Here is a 22,003-nt window from a genome sequence, read left to right as displayed (position 1 = left end):
CAAAATGGATGAATAATAGGCTGAAATATCTACTAGGGCATAAGAAAGGAATTTATAGGCGTATCAAAAGAGGCGAGGGTCATCTTATGAATCAGTATATTGACATTAAGAGGGACATTAAAAAGGGGATAAGAAAAGCTAAAAGGGACTATGAAATTAAAGTTGCTAGGGATTCTAAAACTAACCCAAAAAGTTTTTTCCAGGTCTATAGAACAAAAGTCAGAGATAAGATAGGTCCCCTTAAAAATAACTATGGGCATCTTACTGACAAAGAGAATGAAATGTGCTCGATTTTAAATAATTATTTTCTCTCGGTTTTTACACAGGAAGACACTAATAATATTCCGGTAATTAATTTTTATAGTGGATCAGAAGATAAATTATGTAACATCACAGTCACTAGTGAAATGGTTGTGAAGCAGATAGACAGACTGAAGCAAAATAAGTCACCGGGTCCTGATGAGGTTTTTTCAAGGGTTCTAAAGGAATGCAAAATGGAAGTCTGTGAACCATTAACTAATATTTTTAATTTATCTCTTCAAACAGGTGCAGTGTCTGATATGTGGAAGATGGCTAATGTAATTCCTATTTTTAAAACAGGGGACAAGTCGTTACCGTCAAATTACCGCCCAATAAGCCTGACCTCAATTGTAGGCAAATTACTAGAGTCAATTATAGCTGAGATTATAAGAAGCCATCTCGATAAGCATAGCTTGATTAATGATACTCAGCATGGATTCACAAGAGGCCGGTCTTGTCTAACTAATTTATTAACTTTCTTCAGTAAAGCTTTTGAGGCTGTTGACCACGATAAAGAATTTGATATTATTTACTTAGATTTTAGTAAGGCATTTGATAGAGTTCCGCACCAAAGACTGTTGAAGAAAGTAGCAGCTCATGGCATTGGGGAAAGGGTGCTCTCGTGGATCGAATCATGGCTCACAGACAGGAAGCAAAGAGTGTCCATTAATGGGGTTAAATCCGAGTGGGGATCAGTAACAAGTGGCGTTCCACAGGGATCAGTCTTGGGCCCGATGTTGTTTATAATATATATCAATGATCTTGATGAAGGAATTACTAGTGATATGAGCAAATTCGCCGATGACACGAAGATAGGTAGGATAATTGATTCAAACGTAGATGTTAGGGAACTTCAGGAGGATTTAGACAAACTCTACTCTTGGTCAGAAAAGTGGCAGATGCAGTTCAATGTAGATAAATGCAAGGTTCTGAAGCTCGGGAGTGTCCATAACCCTAGCACTTACAAGTTAAATAATGTAGAACTTAACCATACAGATTGCGAAAAGGACTTGGGGGTTATGGTAAGCAGCAACCTTAAACCAAGACAGCAATGCCTAAGCATACGTAATAAGGCAAATAGATTACTGGGATTTATATCAAGAAGTGTAAGCAACAGAAGTCCAGAGGTCATACTGCAGCTTTATACATCATTAGTAAGGCCTCACCTAGATTATGCAGCTCAATTCTGGTCTCCATATTACAGAATGGACATAAATTCGTTAGAAAACATTCAGCGTAGGATGACTAAATTAATACATAGCATTAGAAATCTTCCTTATGAAGAAAGATTGAAGACTCTTAAGTTACATTCACTTGTTAGACGAAGAATGAGGGGAGACCTGATCGAAGTGTATAAGTGGAAGATAGGTATTAATAAAGGGGATATTAACAAGGTCTTGAGGATATCTCTCCAAGAGAGAACCCGCAGTAATGGATTTAAATTAGATAAGTTTAGATTTAGAAAGGACATAGGAAAGTATTGGTTTGGAAATAGGGTAGTAGATGAGTGGAACAGTCTACCTAGTTGGGTTGTTGAGGCTGGGACTTTGGGTGGTTTCGAATTTAGGTTGGATAAATGCACGAGTGGGATGGGATGGATTTGAGTGGGACTTGCACATCAGAGCTTGTTTCTTGGGTAGCATTAAAGGTTGGGTGGGTCAAATGTTTGTTAGTGGGATGAATTGTGGGGGACCTGAACATTAAAATGGTATAAAATACCGACAGATTGTTAGGGACCTGCCTAGTATAGGCCAACAGGCCTGCTGCAGTGTTCCTCCTTTATGTTCTTATGTTCTTAAGTAACAGAAGTCCAAAAGTTATTTTATAGCTCTATACATCACTAGTGAGGCCTCATTTAGGTTATGCTGCTCAGTTTTGGTCCCCTTACTACTGGATGGACATAGACTCATTAGAGAACATACAGAGAAGAATGACTAAAATGATTTACTGTGTAAGGAACCTCCCGTATGAAGATAGACTTAAAGCCTTAAATCTCCACTCTCTGGAGAGGCGTAGAATAAGGGGAGATATCATTGAAGTGTATGCAAGGGTTCTAAAGGAATGTAAAGAGGAGCTTAGCACACCTTTGGCTAATCTTTTCAACATATCACTACAAACTGGCATGGTGCCAGATAAGTGGAAAATGGCAAATGTGATACCTATTTTCAAAACAGGTGACAGGTCCTTAGCTTCGAACTATAGACCAATAAGCCTAACCTCCATAGTGGGAAAATTTATGGAATCAATAATTGCCGAGGCAGTTCGTAGCCACCTTGAAAAGCATAAATTAATCAACGAATCTCAGCATGGTTTTACAAAGGGGCGTTCCTGCCTTACGAATTTATTAACTTTTTTCACTAAGGTATTTGAGGAGGTAGATCATGGTAATGAATATGATATTGTGTATATGGACTTCAGTAAGGCTTTTGACAGGGTCCCACATCAGAGACTATTGAGGAAAATTAAAGCACATGGAATAGGAGGAGAAATTTTTTCCTGGATAGAGGCATGGTTGACAAATAGGCAGCAGCGAGTTTGCATAAATGGGGAGAAATCAGAGTGGGGAAGCGTCACGAGCGGTGTTCCACAGGGGTCAGTGTTGGGCCCCCTGCTGTTCACAATCTACATAAACGACATAGATGAGGGCATAAAGAGCGACATCGGCAAGTTTGCCGATGACACCAAAATAGGCCGTCGAATTCATTCTGACGAGGACATTAGAGCACTCCAGGAAGATTTGAATAGACTGATGCAGTGGTCGGAGAAGTGGCAGATGCAGTTTAATATAGACAAATGCAAAGTTCTAAATGTTGGACAGGCCAATAACCATGCCACATATAAACTAAATAATGTAGATCTTAATATTACGGATTGCGAAAAGGATTTAGGAGTTCTGGTTAGCAGTAATCTGAAACCAAGACAACAGTGCATAAGTGTTCGCAATAAAGCTAATAGAATCCTTGGCTTCATATCAAGAAGCATAAATAATAGGAGTCCTCAGGTTGTTCTTCAACTCTATACATCCTTGGTTAGGCCTCATTTAGATTATGCTGCACAGTTTTGGTCACCGTATTACAGAATGGATATAAATTCTCTGGAAAATGTACAAAGGAGGATGACAAAGTTGATCCCATGTATCAGAAACCTTCCCTATGAGGATAGACTGAAGGCCCTGAAACTGCACTCTCTAGAAAGACGTAGAATTAGGGGGGATATGATTGAGGTGTATAAATGGAAGACAGGAATAAATAAAGGGGATGTAAATAGTGTGCTGAAAATATCTAGCCTAGACAGGACTCGCAGCAATGGTTTTAAGTTGGAAAAATTCAGATTCAGGAAGGATATAGGAAAGTACTGGTTTGGTAATAGAGTTGTGGATGAGTGGAACAAACTCCCAAGTACCGTTATAGAGGCCAGAACGTTGTGTAGCTTTAAAAATAGGTTGGATAAATACATGAGTAGATGTGGGTGGGTGTGAGTTAGACCTGATAGCTTGTGCTACCAGGTCGGTTGCCGTGTTCCTCCCTTAAGTCAATGTGACCTGACCTGACTAGGTTGGGTGCATTGGCTTAAGCCGGTAGGAGACTTGGACCTGCCTCGCATGGGCCAGTAGGCCTTCTGCAGTGTTCCTTCGTTCTTATGTTCTTATAAGTGGATGATGGGCATAAACAAGGGAGACATTAATAAAGTACTGAGGGTGTCGAACCAGGTAAGAACCAGGAATAATGGATTTAAGTTGGATAAATTTAGATTTAGAAAGGACATAGGTAAGTACTGGTTTTCTAACAGAGTTGTAGATGCATGTAACAGTCTTCCCAGTGGGGTGATAGAGGCTAGGACCTTGGGTAGCTTTAAGAAGAGACTGGACAAATATATGAGTGGGAGGGGCTGGGTTTGATTGGTGTCAAGGGGTACAGGAGTTGGAAATAAATGGTATAAAATACCGACACAATGGCAATATAAGGTTCACATTATACTGCATTTGTGTTTTGGGTACAGGAGTTATTTCTTGAGTAGCTTTAGGTAGATGTCGTTTTGATAAGGACCTGCCTCGTATGGGCCAGTAGGCCTTCTGCAGTTTCTGCTTTCCTGGGGCTGGGATGGAGGACATTGTTAGCCGGCTTGACAACATCATGAACGGTAATGGGATCAATCCTATTATTTGCCTCAGTGCTGGAGGCAATGATGTAGGCAAGCGTAGAAGTGAGGATTTAGTTAGAAAGTTCAGGACAGCTATAGACATGATTAGGAAGAAGGGTGGGCGCCCTGTTATATGTGGCATTTTGCCAAGAAGAGGTGTTGGTAATGAATGGTTGTCCAGAGCAATTGGTGTCAATTGCTGGCTGGACAAATACTGTAAGGAAAATGCGGTAACATTCATTGACAACTGGGACCTCTTCTATGGCAGAAATGACATGTATGCCAGGGATGGGGTTCACTTATCTAGGTGTGGGGTGGGAGCACTGGCCAACACAGTGGAGGGAGCTGTTAGGTCTTTAAACTAGGAATAGTTAGTGGTATGGGTTTCTGCGGGAAAACTGTGAAGTCTCAGGGTAGTAATATGAGTACTAGGAGAACTAGTAATAGGCAAAATGAGGTGGATATCGGAAAGCCAGTGGCACTAATTGACAAGGACAGTAATAGGTTTAGTGGAATAACAGAAAGGAGCAGGAATGATAAAGAGAAAGGAGGGTCCTTAAGTATATATTACACAAATAGTCGCAGTGCTAGGAATAAGATGGACGAGTTGAGACTAGTTGCTAGTGCAGGTAACATAGATGTATTTGCCATTACTGAGACGTGGTTTAATTCAAAAAGTCGGGACATGCCTGCAGAATGTCACATTCAGGGTTTCAAATTGTTCCAAGTAGATAGAAGTATCGGGAAGGGGGGTGGGGTGGCATTGTATGTCCGAGATCGCTTGAACTGTTGCATTAAAACGGGTATTAAGTCTGAAGTAACACATACAGAGTCTGTTTGGATAGAATTCTCAGAGGGGCATGAAAAATTAACTTTAGGTGTGATATACCGTCCCCCAAATTTAGATAGGGACCAGGGAAGACTACTATGGGAGGAAATTGTTAGGGCCACAAGGCACTATAATGTAGTAATTCTAGGAGACTTTAACTTTAGTCATATTGATTGGAATTTCTTGACTGGGAATTTAGAATCATACGACTTCTTAGAAGTAGTTCAGGATTGTTTTCTGAAGCAGTTTGTGACAGAACCTACAAGGGGTAATAACCTGCTTGACTTAGTTCTGGCAAACAATGAATCCCTTGTTAATAATTTAGAAGTTTCAGAGGAACTGGGTGCTAGCGACCACAAATCAATTACATTTAGAATTGAATGGAAGTATGATAGTAGGGATAACTCAGTAACAGTCCCAGATTTTCGCTTAGCAGATTACGATGGGCTTAGAGAACACTTATCATCTGTTGACTGGGGTAACGAAGAGAGCTATCAATATGACAGTTTTCTGAACACAATACATGCTGCTCAAAGAACATTTATCCCTTATAAAGAAATTAGATCAAATAGAAATGACCCAAAATGGATGAATAATAGGCTGAAATATCTACTAGGGCATAAGAAAGGAATTTATAGGCGTATCAAAAGAGGCGAGGGTCATCTTATGAATCAGTATATTGACACTAAGAGGGACATTAAAAAGGGGATAAGAAAAGCTAAAAGGGACTATGAAATTAAAGTTGCTAGGGATTCTAAAACTAACCCAAAAAGTTTTTTCCAGGTATATAGAACAAAAGTCAGAGATAAGATAGGTCCCCTTAAAAATAACTATGGGCATCTTACTGACAAAGAGAATGAAATGTGCTCGATTTTAAATAATTATTTTCTCTCGGTTTTTACACAGGAAGACACTAATAATATTCCGGTAATTAATTTTTATAGTGGATCAGAAGAAGATAAATTATGTAACATCACAGTCACTAGTGAAATGGTTGTGAAGCAGATAGACAGACTGAAGCAAAATAAGTCACCGGGTCCTGATGAGGTTTTTTCAAGGGTTCTAAAGGAATGCAAAATGGAAGTCTGTGAACCATTAACTAATATTTTTAATTTATCTCTTCAAACAGGTGCAGTGTCTGATATGTGGAAGATGGCTAATGTAATTCCTATTTTTAAAACAGGGGACAAGTCGTTACCGTCAAATTACCGCCCATTAAGCCTGACCTCAATTGTAGGCAAATTACTAGAGTCAATTATAGCTGAGATTATAAGAAGCCATCTCGATAAGCATAGCTTGATTAATGATACTCAGCATGGATTCACAAGAGGCCGGTCTTGTCTAACTAATTTATTAACTTTCTTCAGTAAAGCTTTTGAGGCTGTTGACCACGACAAAGAATTTGATATTATTTACTTAGATTTTAGTAAGGCATTTGATAGAGTTCCGCACCAAAGACTGTTGAAGAAAGTAGCAGCTCATGGCATTGGGGGAAGGGTGCTCTCGTGGATCGAATCATGGCTCACAGACAGGAAGCAAAGAGTGTCCATAAATGGGGTTAAATCCGAGTGGGGATCAGTAACAAGTGGCGTTCCACAGGGATCAGTCTTGGGCCCGTTGTTGTTTATAATATATATCAATGATCTTGATGAAGGAATTACTAGTGATATGAGCAAATTCGCTGATGACACGAAGACAGGTAGGATAATTGATTCAAACGTAGATGTTAGGGAACTTCAGGAGGATTTAGACAAACTCTACTCTTGGTCAGAAAAGTGGCAGATGCAGTTCAATGTAGATAAATGCAAGGTTCTGAAGCTCGGAAGTGTCCATAACCCTAGCACTTATAAGTTAAATAATGAGAGTAAGACACATGTGCAACATCTGGGTATCTTTATTGTAGACGTTTCGCCATCCAGTGGCTTTATCAATACAAATTCCAGGACATAACTTGAAGACAGTAGAACTATGTACAGAAGATGAGGTAATTGATTACCTCATCTTCTGTACATAGTTCTACTGTCTTCAAGTTATGTCCTGGAATTTGTATTGATAAAGCCACTGGATGGCGGAACGTCTACAATAAAGATACCCAGATGTTGCACATGTGTCTTACTCTCATCTTGTCGGTATTATATACCATTCGTACACAAGTTAAATAATGTAGAACTTAGCCATACAGATTGCGAAAAGGACTTGGGGGTTATGGTAAGCAGCAACCTTAAACCAAGACAGCAATGCCTAAGCGTACGTAATAAGGCAAATAGATTACTGGGATTTATATCAAGAAGTGTAAGCAACAGAAGTCCAGAGGTCATACTGCAGCTTTATACATCATTAGTAAGGCCTCACCTAGATTATGCAGCTCAATTCTGGTCTCCATATTACAGAATGGACATAAATTCGTTAGAAAACATTCAGCGTAGGATGACTAAATTAATACATAGCATTAGAAATCTTCCTTATGAAGAAAGACTGAAGACTCTTAAGTTACATTCACTTGTTAGACGAAGAATGAGGGGAGACCTGATCGAAGTGTATAAGTGGAAGATAGGTATTAATAAAGGGGATATTAACAAGGTCTTGAGGATATCTCTCCAAGAGAGAACCCGCAGTAATGGATTTAAATTAGATAAGTTTAGATTTAGAAAGGACATAGGCAAGTATTGGTTTGGAAATAGGGTAGTTGATGAGTGGAACAGTCTACCTAGTTGGGTTATTGAGGCTAGGACTTTGGGTAGTTTCAAATTTAGGTTGGATAAGTACATGAGTGGGAGGGGTTGGATTTGAGTGGGACTTGCACATCAGAGCTTATTTCTTGGGTAGCATTGAAAATTGGGTGGGTCAAATGTTTGTTAGTGGGATGAATTGTAAAGGACCTGCCTAGTATGGGCCAACAGGCCTGCTGCAGTGTTCCTCCTTTCTTATGTTCTTAAACAGGTCTTCACAGAGCTAAGTACACGTCACCAGGGTGTCGAACCAGGTAAGAACCAGAAATAATGAATTTAGGTTAGATAAATTTAGATTTAGGAAGGACATAGGCAAGTACTGGTTTTCAGAGTTGCGGATGTGTGGAACAAACTTCCGAGAAGATGGAGGCTAGGACCTTGCGCAGCTTTAAAAAGAGATTGGACAAATGAGTGGGAGGGGCTGAGTTTGATTGGTGTCGTAGGTATGGGAGTAAATTCTTGGGTAATTTAGGGTAGGGGTGGTTTTGATAAGGACCTGCCTTGTATGGGCCAGTAGGCCTTCTGCAGTGTTCCTCCATTATGTTCTTATGAGCACTCCAGCAGGCCTACTGGCCCATGCGAAGCAGGTCCAATTCTCCTACCGGCTTAAGCCAACGCCCTAACTAGTCAGGTCAGGTCATATCACATTCTCTTAAGGAAGGAACACGGCATCTGACCTAGTAGCACAAGCTAGTTAGGTCCAACTCACACCCGCTCATATATTGATCTAACCTATTTTAAAACTACACAACGTCTTGGCTTCTGTGACGGTACTCGGGAGTTTGTTCCATTCATTCACAACTCAATTACCAAACCAGTGCTTTTCTACATCCTGAATCTGAATTTTTCCAACTTGAAGCAACTGTTGCGAGTCCTGTCTAGGCTAGATATTATTAGCAAGCTATTTACATCCTTTATTTATTACTGTTTTCCATTTTTTTTTCATCACACCGGCCGATTCCCACCAAGGCAGGGTGGCCCGAAAAAGAAACTTTCACCATCATTCACTCCATCACTGTCTTGCCAGAAGGGTGCTTTACACTACAGTTTTTAAACTGCAACATTTCCATTTATACACCTCAATCATATCCTCCCTAATTCTACGCCTTTCTTGAAAGTGCATATTCAGGGTCCTCATAGGGAAGATTTCTGATACATGGGATCAACTTTGTCATCCTCCTTTGTACGTTTTCCAGTGCATTTATATCTATTCTGTAATACAGTGTAATAAAGTTGGTAGAATTACCGACAATATGTAAAGTAAAAGGACACAAGTGCAACTAATGTGACATTTATTGTGGCAACGTTTCGCTCTCCAGGAGCTTTATCAAGGCATTGTAATGGCTTGATAAAGCTCCTGGAGAGCGAAACGTTGCCCCAATAAATGTCACATTAGTTGCACTTGTGTCCTTTTATTGTAATACAGTGACCAAAACTGCGCAGTATAATCTAAATGAGGCCTAACCAAAGATATATAGAGTTGAAGAACAACCTGAGGACTTCTATTATTTATACTTCTTGATATGAAGCCAAGAACAATTATGCACCGTTATCTTGGTTTCAGATTACTGCTAACCAGAACTCCTAAATCCTCATCGCAATCAGTAATATACACTAAATAATGTAGATCTTAATAACATTTAGAACTTTGCATTTGTCTATATTAAACTGCATCTGCCACTTCTCCGACCACTGCATCAATCTATTCAAATAACCCCGGAGTGCTCTAATGTCCTCAGAATGAATTGGACGGCTTATTTTGGTGTCATCAAATTTATGTCGCTATTTATTCCCTAATCTATGTCATTTATGTAAACTGTGAATAACAACGGGCCTGACCCCTGCGGAACATCGCTTGTGATGTGCCCCCATTCTGATTTCTCCCCATTTATACAAACACTGCTGCCTAGGCACCAAGGGTTCAGGATATTTCTACACCTTTAAGATATGGATAAAAGCCACAAATGCAGTATAATGTAGTCCACTGAAAACGTTTTGCCTATGCAGGGAGCTTTCTCAAGTCTGGCTTGAACAAGCATCCCCTGCGTGAGCAAACTGTCAGTAAAGAATCTTATTATACTATATTTGTGATTTATCCATTATGTGGGTACTTAATAACCTTAAGATTTAAGGAACAGCCAACATAGCCCAAAGTGTCCTGAAGAGGCAACTAAAATTACCTACCATCCATCATTGTTGACGAAGAATAAGACATGTCGGTTTTTCTAAACCATTTTTATCACATCCCTGATGAGCCAGGCTGTGGTGCCTCTATCGACCTGCGTGCAGCATGCACTAACAGCCTGACTGATCAGACAAGTACCAAAACGTAACCAAGAGAACAATGGTCTCCATAATCATGTCAAGTAACAGACCACTATGAACCTGTATCTTTCCTAACTAACCCTCCTTCCCCCGCCCACCAGTCTACTTCCTTCCTCTTCTACTTATCATCAAAGTCTACCTCTTCCTCCTCCAATAAGCACCATCAGTCACTATTCTTCTCATCATAATCCCATCCTCCTCTTTACATCTCCACCATAACTACCACTATTCTACATTCCTCTTCCCTTCACCACAAAAATCCACACTTGCGCTGTACCACCACAGAATGCATATTCTTCCTGCCCCGCTACATCACCCCCTCAATTCACTTTCACAATTCCCTCCCCCCCATCACTCCACCTACTCTTCCTCCACTAAACCTAGTGGAACACACAGTAACTCAGTAGTACGGACATCGGTTCATAGCTGAATGACCTGGGTGAATCTCGGGCCGGACAAACATTCAGGCACATTTAGCGAGTAGTCCTGTAGTGCCTGCCCACCCAGCATGTTAACCCATTGTTGCATTTATGAACAAAATGTTAAGGTAATGTGGAAGGCCCGTGACTGGTGCTGGAAGCGAGTCTATCAACAAGCTGTTACTGAGGAAGCAAGTCCACTTCACTGTTCCTATCAGATGATCCTTATCACCACCATTAACACTGGTCAACAACCAAAATGTTTCCCAGACCAGAGTAGCAATTTCCAACTAATTTTAGGTCACTGATAATGAATATCATGGTTAAAATTGTTTGTTAGCTCTTACTTTTCAGTATACACCTACGTGTCACAACAGGTTCCAACAGGCTTGTGACAGCGTGTTTCTTACCACACTCACAGTCTCACTGACCATTATTGTTCCAGCAGTCATAGAAGGTGGTTGTGATGTCCAAGTTTATATTTTGAGGTGAAAGGCAGCTGATTTTCTTAGCCAAACACTTTTTAAACTTATAAATATTCACTGAGCAAGCTATTAATATGCATGTGAGGCATATTATATTAATTTTATTTTCCTACTGAACGATATAAATACTTCTGCTTAGCTGTCATGTTCTGTATTATAATGATAAATTAATGAATAAATTTTCTATTTTCTAATTGTTTGTCTCCTTTTAGATGCCTCATACTTGTTATTTCTGCATGGTACCTCCAGTACAAAAGGGTTGTCAAAGAAAAAAAAAGTGGTCCATTGAATATCCAAACATTCCATCAGCTATTCGCTCAGTTCCACATGGACAAAGTCGACTTGTTCCTGATGCACCAACTTCGGTATCCTTCAAGTCAGATGAAGAAAGTGGCGAGGAGGAAGAAGAGAAAAATGACGGTGCTTCATTACAGAGTGACAAACTTTGAGGAAGCACTCTTCTCTAGGCCACATCTCATAACAAAAGGGTAACTCCATGACCTTGTCAAGGATCTGCGACTACCCAAAAATAAGACAGAGCTACTAGGCTCTCGTCTTCAACAGTGGAATCTCCTAGCAGCTAATTCAAAACCTCATCAAGGCTTACAAGAACATGGGATGTAAAATGCCACTTAAAATCCACTTTTTGGATTCGCATTTAGACTTTTTTCCAACGAACTGTGGGGCAGTTAGCGACGAACATGGTGAAAGGTTTCACCAAGATATTTCAACCATGGAAAAATAGTACCAGAGCAAATGGGGCACAAGAATACTTGCAGACTGTTGCTGGACATTGGCAAGAGATGATTCTTCAGGCCACTATAAGCGTCAAGCAAAAAAGCAGAGAGTAAGTACGGATTAGAGTTTAAAACATGCTGACACATTGTACGTTATAACCTATAGCCAAAAAGCATTTTTCAAGGTGATATTTGGATTCAGGACATGAAAATGCATAAGAATTAACTTATTTAAGAAGGATACATCTTTTCAAAAATTGTTGACCAGTGAGTTGATTATAAAAACAACTGATTTTCACCACCGCAGCAATCAGCTGGTCGTCACCCCCCCAACAATATCAGCTGGTCGTCACCCCCAAAACAATCAGCTGGTCGTCACCCCCCCCCCAGAACAATCAGCTGGTCGTCACCCCCAGAACAATCAGCTGGTCGTCACCCCCAGAACAATCAGCTGGTCGTCACCCCCAGAACAATCAGCTGGTCGTCACCCCCAGAACAATCAGCTAGTCGTCACCCCCAGAACAATCAGCTGGTCGTCACCCCCGCAGAACAATAAGCTGGTCGTCACCCGCAGAACAATCAGCTGGTCGTCACTCCTAGAACAATTAGCTGGTCGTCACCCAGAACAATCAGCTGGTCGTCACGCCTAGAACAATCACCTGGTCATCTCATAACATTTATCGACTAGAACGCTCTAAAATTTTGTAAATTCGTATGAAGGTCATCCTGTGTGATGAATCACGACAGTGAAACAGTTTAATTTGTATTATAGAAGTAGGTAGTGCATACTTCAGGTGTTACCACAACGTCAAAGCGTAGCTGCACACCGAGCGTGTTCCCATTATGTAACTGTCATAGAATACGGTAGATGAAGACTGTGGGTGGTGCCACACTAACACTCGTACGAATTTAGGTATTCGCACACTGTTCTTGCTCTGCTTAAAAAAAACCACTCCGTCGTGATGCACTGCGATGAAGTAACGAAAGTTCCTTAAAGGCTGAGCACAAACTTCATGATATAAATACCCGCACTGACACATCATACACGAGGGAGCAATGACTTCAACATTAATCACTGGTCAGTGCTTAATTATTGCAAGCCACCATCACTCGCGGAGAACACTGTAATACATCCATCTCAGGGAATTTCCTGCACAGCTCCCTTTATCTTGTGCTTACTAACATGCTAGTGGCTATAAACAGTTGTTCTCGTATTAATTTGTTTCACACACGCACATACACACTGGAGGTGATAAATGCAGAGGTATCGAGGAGTTCCCGGACTATCGTGCTCAGACAACGGAGGGAAGGAAACAAGTCGAGCTTGACGAGGCGAGGCTTGCAAAGCACCCGCCTCACCTGTGCTGCCAACACCACTGCTGCCATCACTCGTACTGCAATCCATCCCACATCTCTTAAGTTTCAGTTTGTGCTTGATACACCTGTGCACGAAAATCTTTATTTGACAACCATGGAAATTCGAAGACAAGAGAGAGCGTTATCCAAATACAAAATTTATTATACTTTGAGATACTCTTGGTCATACGTGAGGCAGGGTTGTATAGGCAGGGCGAGCAGCATGTGGTGGTAACTGAGGTGTGTCAGCCTGGCTACTCTCAACAATGCTATACCTGTACACACTGTATAAACTACAAGTATCCTCTCTCTCTCACACACACAATGTTCACTAGCTCACCAATAACAGGATACAACAGGTATAACAAATATATGTTAACAGGGAAAATTTATAAGAAGGCCGTACCAATGACAGGTAGTTTCCGGGTTGCGTCACCCACGACTATGACGTCATCTCCAATAATTTGTGCACACACATACCACTACACTACGGCCTCAGTGCATCTCTCTACCACTAACTGGCCTCAAATCACAACAGGAACCGTATGTTTCTGCTATACTGGTGTAGGTGACTGAGGTGCTCACGCAAGCGTGTAGGTGGACCATACCGGTAATACAGTCTTGTTAAAGCCGTGTAAAACCGAAGCTTGTTCAACACTTCGTTCACGCAGGATTGCTGGTGTTTCCTGTCAAATTTAACCTAACAGGTATGGGAAATTTTGGTTACAAAATCAATATAACAAACGTGACGTTACATTAAGAAACACTTAAATTATATTAATTTTAAATCAAACCTACGCTTTAAACTTCATTTTAAGGGGATACTGAGTAAAATCTTAATATTTAATATGAAAAAAAAAACTTGTACATCCAGTAGACACATTTACTTTCCTGTATTTTTTGACAGCTCTTTCATCAATAAAATTTAGTTTTCATTTGGGTGGGCTTGATGTGAGAGCGGGCAGCGGAGACGACGATCATGGGAACTAGTACCAGACATGTACAGGTCAAGATACCGCAGCCAGTCTCAGTAGAACTGTTACAACAACCGTAGTCAATAATGGAAGGTTAACACCACAACGGACCCCATATTTTTACTATAACTAGATGTATTCCGACAGTTGTGCCATCCAAGAAAGTGAACAAGGCTATATAATACCGACAAAACATAAAAGGAGAAGTCTGGCCACAAGTAACGAAATTTCAATAAATTTCTTGATTGTGCATGTGTGGTACTGCGACGATCAGCAGCGCCCTCTACCTCAACCAATGCAACACACTAGTTCAACCTCAAAATCCTTAAAAGGCAGATGAACTTTGATATACCTTTGATGAGTTCAGAGAGTTTTTCTACTCCCAGAGACCGGTCTCGGGCCAGATCCGTCTGATGTTTGACGTCAACCAGGCTGTTGCTGCTGGAGGCCCGCTGACCAACATATCCATCACAGCCTGGTTGATCCGGCACCTGGTGAAGATCCTTGTCCAGTTTCCTCTAGAAGACTTATACACTTGTCCCAGCAGTTTCTGATATTTTATGGTAAGATGTTGAATAGTCTGGGGCCACGAACGTTGATATATTGTTCCCTTATTATGCCCACGGCGCCTCTGCGCTGTCTTCCATCTCTCTCTCCAGAGACCTAGGAGTTAGGATCTCAACCCTCCCAAGGAGTCCGAAAGCTGGAGATCAACACCTTCAAGGGCCTTCGAGGTTGGTGCCTGTGATGGGGCTCAAAATCCAAGGAATTAGACCTCTCTTCATTCCCCTTGGAGTAAACTGATATGCTGCCGTTCCTCCAGGAACTATATGACCCTACGGGTTTAACACTCGTAGTAGTAATAGTTGTAATATCTTTAAGAGAACCCGAGAGTTAACTCACATAAGTCGAGCACTTGCAGATTAACCTCAAATGGGTCAGGAGGCAAAGATGAACTCCCGTAAGATGACAAGGAACTGTAATTTCCAGAATCTACATGTGCGCGCGTATGTATATATATATATATATATATATATATATATATATATATATATATATATATATATATATATATATATATATATATATATATATATATATATATATATATATATATATATGTCGTGCCGAATATGTAAAACTGGTCAATTAGCAAGAACTCATTTAAAATTAAGTTCTTACTGAAATTTTCTCCTATACGTTTAAAGATAGATTTTTTCATTAAAGTTAATGTAAAAAATTATAATTTTGCACCAAAAGAATCTTAGAAAACTTACCTAACCTTATTATAACAAGCGCAATTTATTTTAGCCTAACCCAACTAAATATTTTAGATTTGTTTACAGTAATTTAATACTAAACAAACACAGTGAAATATATTTTTTTCGTTAGGTTCAGAATGATTTTGGCGAAATTATTGCATACACAAATTTTCGCTTGTCATATATGGCAAGATGAGCGTTGCTATTTAAGCCAAGATCGCAAGTTCTGCCTATTCGGCACGACATATATATAGGGAGGTACCACCTCTAGAACGGGACTGGGAACCCTCATCCTCAGAGAAGAGAATAAACATAATTCAGGGAAAACTTAAGGTTCCCCCCGGAGCTGTTTGAATATTTTCTTCTACCACCCCCTAAGTTCTATGTGAACTTTATTTATTGACAGAATACAGTGACCAAAAAACACAAACATGAATACATTGGTAAAATATATGTAAGATTATGAACCTCCTCCAGCTCCTCCGAAGCCGGACGCAAGCAAAGTATGCAGCAAGCATTTGTCATCTGGACGACCACACCGAGGTGCTGGAACATGAAAGTGGCCGTCCTAGGGTCCCTGGTGGTATCGATAAGTCTAGAACCCATAATATATATATATATGTGCGTGCAAGACAAGCCACGAGGGGTGGAAATCTTTAGCTCAAGTGCTTTCACACTTCTCTGTGCGCCATCAGGAACACAGAGAAGTGCTCCTGATGGCGCAACGTTTCGCTCTCCAGGAGCCTTATCAAGCCGTAACGGCTTGATAAGTTGCATTTGTGTCCTTTTACTTAATATATTATCTCTACACACCCCAATCATTCAACATTACATATTAAACTATCGCTTACTTTAACATCAGTGACAGACTTTGAGCATTTTCTACTCAAGCGGCTCAGAACTAATTCATTCATTCATTTACACCCCCAGCTATTATTTTTTACCATTGCAATATATTTTGCTGTCACATTATCTCGTAATTGCTTCTCTAATAATGCTCAACATACATTAAATTTAACTCTCAACCGTTCCTAAAATATAATATTGAAGATCAAATTGTAGCACAGTATTACTCAGAGCTTGTCATCAATGGCGACGCGTCTTTTACTTGATCCAGCATCACACCTTGACTACCTTCATCACCTTCACAAGTCACTCCTCGGAGCATCACACCTTGACTACCTTCATCACCTTCACAAGTCACTCCTCGGAGCATCACACCTTGACTACCTTCATCACCTTCACAAGTCACTCCTCGGATCATCACACCTTGACTACCTTCATCACCTTCACAAGTCACTCCTCGGAGCATCACACCTTGACTACCTTCATCACCTTCACAAGTCACTCCTCGGATCATCACACCTTGACTACCTTCATCACCTTCACAAGTCACTCCTCGGAGCATCACACCTTGACTACCTTCATCACCTTCACAAGTCACTCCTCGGAGCATCACACCTTGACTACCTTCATCACCTTCACAAGTCACTCCTCGGAGCATCACACCTTGACTACCTTCATCACCTTCACAAGTCACTCCTCGGATCACCACACATTTCTCCACTATTGTGTCAATCACACAATTTAGTGTTACACGGTGTATATTTATTGACACGAGACTCCTGACAGTTTACATTCAACCTACATCAATTATTTTTTTTTATATTTACGGTGAAGCGTTAAACACGGAAGGGCTATACATTGTCTGGAAACGAGTTCTTAAGGTTTGATCCAAGGAAGGGGAAGGTAACTCCAGTGCCTTTGATCAATATTAAGTCACCTTCCCCCTATGAAGAATGGGAGGGAGAAATGGGGTGGGTCGGTAAACAAGGTGCCTTTGTGATGACCCAAGGCGATCTGCACCTGGGGTGAATTACCAGTGAACCATCCTGGCCTTTATCCTAGGTTATCCTAGGATAAAGGAGGGGAAGGAGGGGACACAACCCAATACTAACCAGACAATGCCCCAGTAAAACCTACCAGTCTAAGGAAAAGTTTACTTTTAAACGATTGCGAGAGAATGACTGACAACATCGTTGGTTTTTCCGACTTTCTATACAACAGTCTACTTCCCTATATACGACAGTAGTTCACACTAACTAAAATAAACTTATGATAGAGCATGACTAAAACCAGGAACTATGTTCACTGCACTTAACATCTGCTGCCAGGTAAACACCAGAATGCTGGAGTATTTAAAACCGGAAAACGAACGCTATTTCAATAAGGAACGTGGTTCTTGCCATAATCTGTGTAATTTATAAGGAACGATCTCTTAGGAGGTTAAGTCGTTGTTGCCACGGCTCCGAGGTCAGCTTTGTTCCTACCACAAAATTTTCATTTCAATTCACAATTTTCCTTATTGAAGTCCAGATCTCGTGTGAGCGAGTTGTCTGGCGGCTATAATTACAACGTAAGCTCACAACACACATATAAGTAATTACCTTAATAACACTGTCATCCTCATAAAACTGTTTGTTGTATGTTGCATCACGCAGTGCAACGAGTGCAAACAAAAATTTATATCAGAAACCTTCATTTCTTTTCTATTTTTATAATAAATATATATAATATTATATATATATATATATATATATATATATATATATATATATATATATATATATATATATATATATATATATATATATATATATATATGCATATATATATATATATATATATATATATATATATATATATATATATATATATATATATATATATATATATATATATATATATATGTCGTGCCGAATATGTAAAACTGGTCAATTAGCAAGAACTCATTTAAAATTAAGTCCTTTCTAAAATTTTCTCTTATACGTTTAAAGATGTTTTTTTCATTAATGTTAATGTAAATTTTTTTAATGCTGCTCCAAAAGAATCTTAGAAAACTTACCTAACCTTATTATAACAAGAACAATTTATTTTAGCCTAACCCAACTAAATATATTTTTGATTTGTTTACAATAATTTAATACTAAACAAACACAGTGAAATACATTTTTTTCGTTAGCTTCAGAATGATTTTGGCGAAATAATTGCATACACAAATTTTCACTTGTCCTATATGGCAAGATGAGCGTTGCTATTTAAGCAAAGATCGCAAGTTCTGCCTATTCGGCACGACATATTATATATATATATATATATATATATATATATATATATATATATATATATATATATATATATATATATATATATATATATATATATATATATATATCTCAGAAGAATGTACCATAGCGGGAGGAGGGTTACACACAGTATACAAGTCAGATGAAGCACTGCGGTAAATCTAATAGCCCAGACGAATCTCTCACTGAATCTAATTGTTTGGACAAATATGCGAGGTTTAAATTTGAGAAGGACCTGCCTAGCATAGGCTGGTAGGCCAAGATAGGTCTTGCACAAATTCAAGCCTTCACGTATTTGTTTAACTAGTTAGTTTCAACGACCTTCATTTGCGTTTAGCTCCATAGCCTCTATCAATGGTATTGATCCATTAGTATGGACCAAAATGCTACTACAGTGCTGCATTTATATTTCCACCTGGGTTCTTACCCACTGTGTGTTACCTCCCTCTCACTGTTGTATATTCTGCTGCTGAGAACTCTAGCTGATAGTCGAAATAGTCTCGTTACCACTAATGTTTTCCTTTCTACATGCGGGATACCCTTCAGCACAAAATAAAATTTACACCCACACACACACACACACATCCACACCCACTCACACATCCACACCCACTCACACATCCACACCCACCCACCCACACATCCCCACCCACCCACACATCCACAACTACCCACACATCCACAACCACCCACACATCCATAAGCACCAACACATCCACACCCACCCACACATCCACACCCACCCACACATCCACAACCACCCACACACCTACACCCACCCTACAGTGAAAATAGGAAAAACACGTGACCTCTTTCATGTATACATATACATACATACACAGAGGGGGGTTTCGGGGGTCAACGCTCCTGCGGCCCGGTCCATAACTAGGCCTCGCGGTGGATCAGGACCTGATCAACCAAGCTGTTACGGCTGGTCAGGTACTGACTGTGTCCAGCGCCTTCTTGAAGACTACCAGGGGCCAGACTCGAGTGTTTACACACAATTCCTCTGAAGATGTGTTTAAACACAGAAACATTCAGGTGTTTTTTTCTATTTTCAATGGTATTTTTTATATATTTGCAATCACGCGTTTGTGACTTTTTACATACACACTATTTTATTTATATACAGATTATGAATAACAACGAGCCTTAAACTGATCATTGTATAATGCCACTTGTGACTGGTCCTTACACTAATTTCACCCCATTTATGCAGTCTCTGCTTCATACTGGTCAACTATGCCCGATCTGATAGAACCTCTTCCCTATATCACGAGCTGCCACTTTGTTATTTGTGCGGTGTTCTATCAAAAGCTTCACTGAAATCCATATAAACAATACTGTATTGTTTATCTTGATCTACTACCTCAAATGCTCTACTAAATGCAGTAAATTTGTCAGGCGCAAACGGTCCCTTGTGAAACCGCATCGAGACTTTACTTGGGCTTATCAAGGTGGCTTCTAATATCGGCTCTAACTAATAGGTTGCCCACAATTGAGCAGTAATCTGATGGTAATGATTTCGTTAATGCTTTAAAAGTAGGAATTTACATTATGCATCTTCTCCATCTACGATACTACACCTGTTTGAAGTGATACATTAAAAAGGTTAGTTAATGGTTCACTACGTTTCATCTTGCATGCTCTAAGAACTTTGGGGAAAAAAAGTTCATCAGGGTTTGGGGAGTAATTCATCAACCTGTTTAATTACCATAAAATAGTGACTGTAATATGACATTGTTTGTCTCAGTGAGTGAAGACAAAGGAATCTAGCACATTTTCTCATTGTCAGTTAGCTATCCAGAGTTGCTTTTAAACGGGCCTACTTTTTTCTCTAATTTTTGTACTATAATTGAAAAAAAATCGATTTAATTCAATAATCTTCAGCTTTTGTCTTTCTCCTTTTAAAAGTCTTTCAAATGTATATCTTGGTTCGTAAGATACCTAATGATACCTCTATAAATTTCTTTCTCCTCCTCTCAAGGATTTTTCATGTTCATCCACTTTGAATCATTTCTATTCGACCTTATTTTCTGAATAGGTAATAAATGTTCTTTGAGCAGCGTGTGTAATACTTAAGAATCTCAATGACAGTTCTCTTCATTATCAGTCAACACATGACGGGTGTTTTCTAAACCCGTTTTAAACGACTGAACGAAAATCAGATGTCCTTACCGAATTATCCATATAATTCTTCAACTGAATGTTAGATGTAATCGATTTGTGGTCACTCTTGCAAAGCTCCTCCAGTCTCTCCAGATTATTTTGTCTAGTTGCCAGAAACAAATCATACAGATTATTTTCATTTGCTGGTTCTGATAAAAACTCTTAAAAAATCCAAGAGTAACTCTAGGAAGTAGTTTGATTCTAGATTCCCAGTCCAAGAATTCTAATCTATCTCCAATCAAAAAGTATCCATTGTTTTGAAAGTTCTCATTATCCACCCCGTCATCTTCCTGGCTGTCATGACCTAGGTCTAACTGTGTTCTATAAATGTCAGCTGACATAATTACAGGTTCTTTAACGTGTTCCTCTCGTTTCATCTGATGATCCTCATGAGTTTTGTATACAGTGCCCCTTTTGAGATCTTCATTCTTTCCATATCTAGGCAGGTAGAACTTATCACCACTGAAAGTCATGTTCTCCACTGCAAACTGGAAAACCCTACTTATATCTTGGTGCAAGTTTCCAGTGCCATCAACCGAAGTGACTTTCATGCTTGTTTTAGTGTCATCTGTAAATGATATAAAACTGTGACGGGTGTCTTTATCTATGTCTATAAAGAACAACAAGGCGCAAGATTTGAAGAACACAAAAGAAGCGTTAGACTTGCCAACACCAACAATGCTCTTTTCTGTCATGTTAGAGATCACAGTCATCCTACTGACTGGTTCTCTGCTTAAACTGTCGTCCTTCTAGGCTTCACAGACGTAGTTTTGTAGAAGCATCCCTTATACACAAATTTCCTCATATGAATCTTGGTCCTGATTTTGTCTCTGTAGACGCCTCCCTTTCTCATTACACTGCCAAATTCTCCAAACTTCAGAATACTCTTAAATTAAAATGATCCTTTCTTTTTCTTCTCCTCCTCCTCCTCCCTAACTCTTTTCCTTTCCTATTTTTTTTGTCTCCTTGTCTTCTGCCTAGATGTGTTCTTTTCTTTAGTCCCCCTTCCCCTCCCCTCTATGTTTTTGGTACCAGCGTTGTGCGCCATTAGATCTCCTTCAGTGCTTCTTTTTCTTGTCCGAAGACTTACTTCACTTCTAGCACTACTATTACAACTGCTACCTCACCTCAC

The 22,003-nt window shown here is 39.7% G+C and overlaps 1 protein-coding gene across 5 annotated transcripts in view; it reads right to left on the bottom strand.

Moving 5' to 3' along the window:
• Positions 1–13,347, bottom strand: part of LOC128684038 (uncharacterized) — a 599,042-nt gene extending 585,695 nt beyond the window's left edge. For 3 of the 5 annotated variants that reach the window (XM_070091946.1, XM_070091943.1, XM_070091950.1), the window contains exon 1: positions 13,205–13,347. The gene's annotated coding sequence lies outside the window, so the exon portion shown is untranslated. The remainder of the gene's footprint in view (positions 1–13,204) is intronic. The other 2 variants (XM_070091945.1, XM_070091944.1) reach the window with 2 other exon arrangements.
• Positions 13,348–22,003: the final 8,656 nt, after the last annotated feature.

The sequence above is a fragment of the Cherax quadricarinatus genome, chromosome 3 (genome assembly GCF_038502225.1).
Source record: "Cherax quadricarinatus isolate ZL_2023a chromosome 3, ASM3850222v1, whole genome shotgun sequence".
Taxonomy (NCBI): Eukaryota; Metazoa; Arthropoda; class Malacostraca; order Decapoda; family Parastacidae; genus Cherax; species Cherax quadricarinatus.
This window is presented reverse-complemented; position numbering and strand designations above follow the sequence as displayed.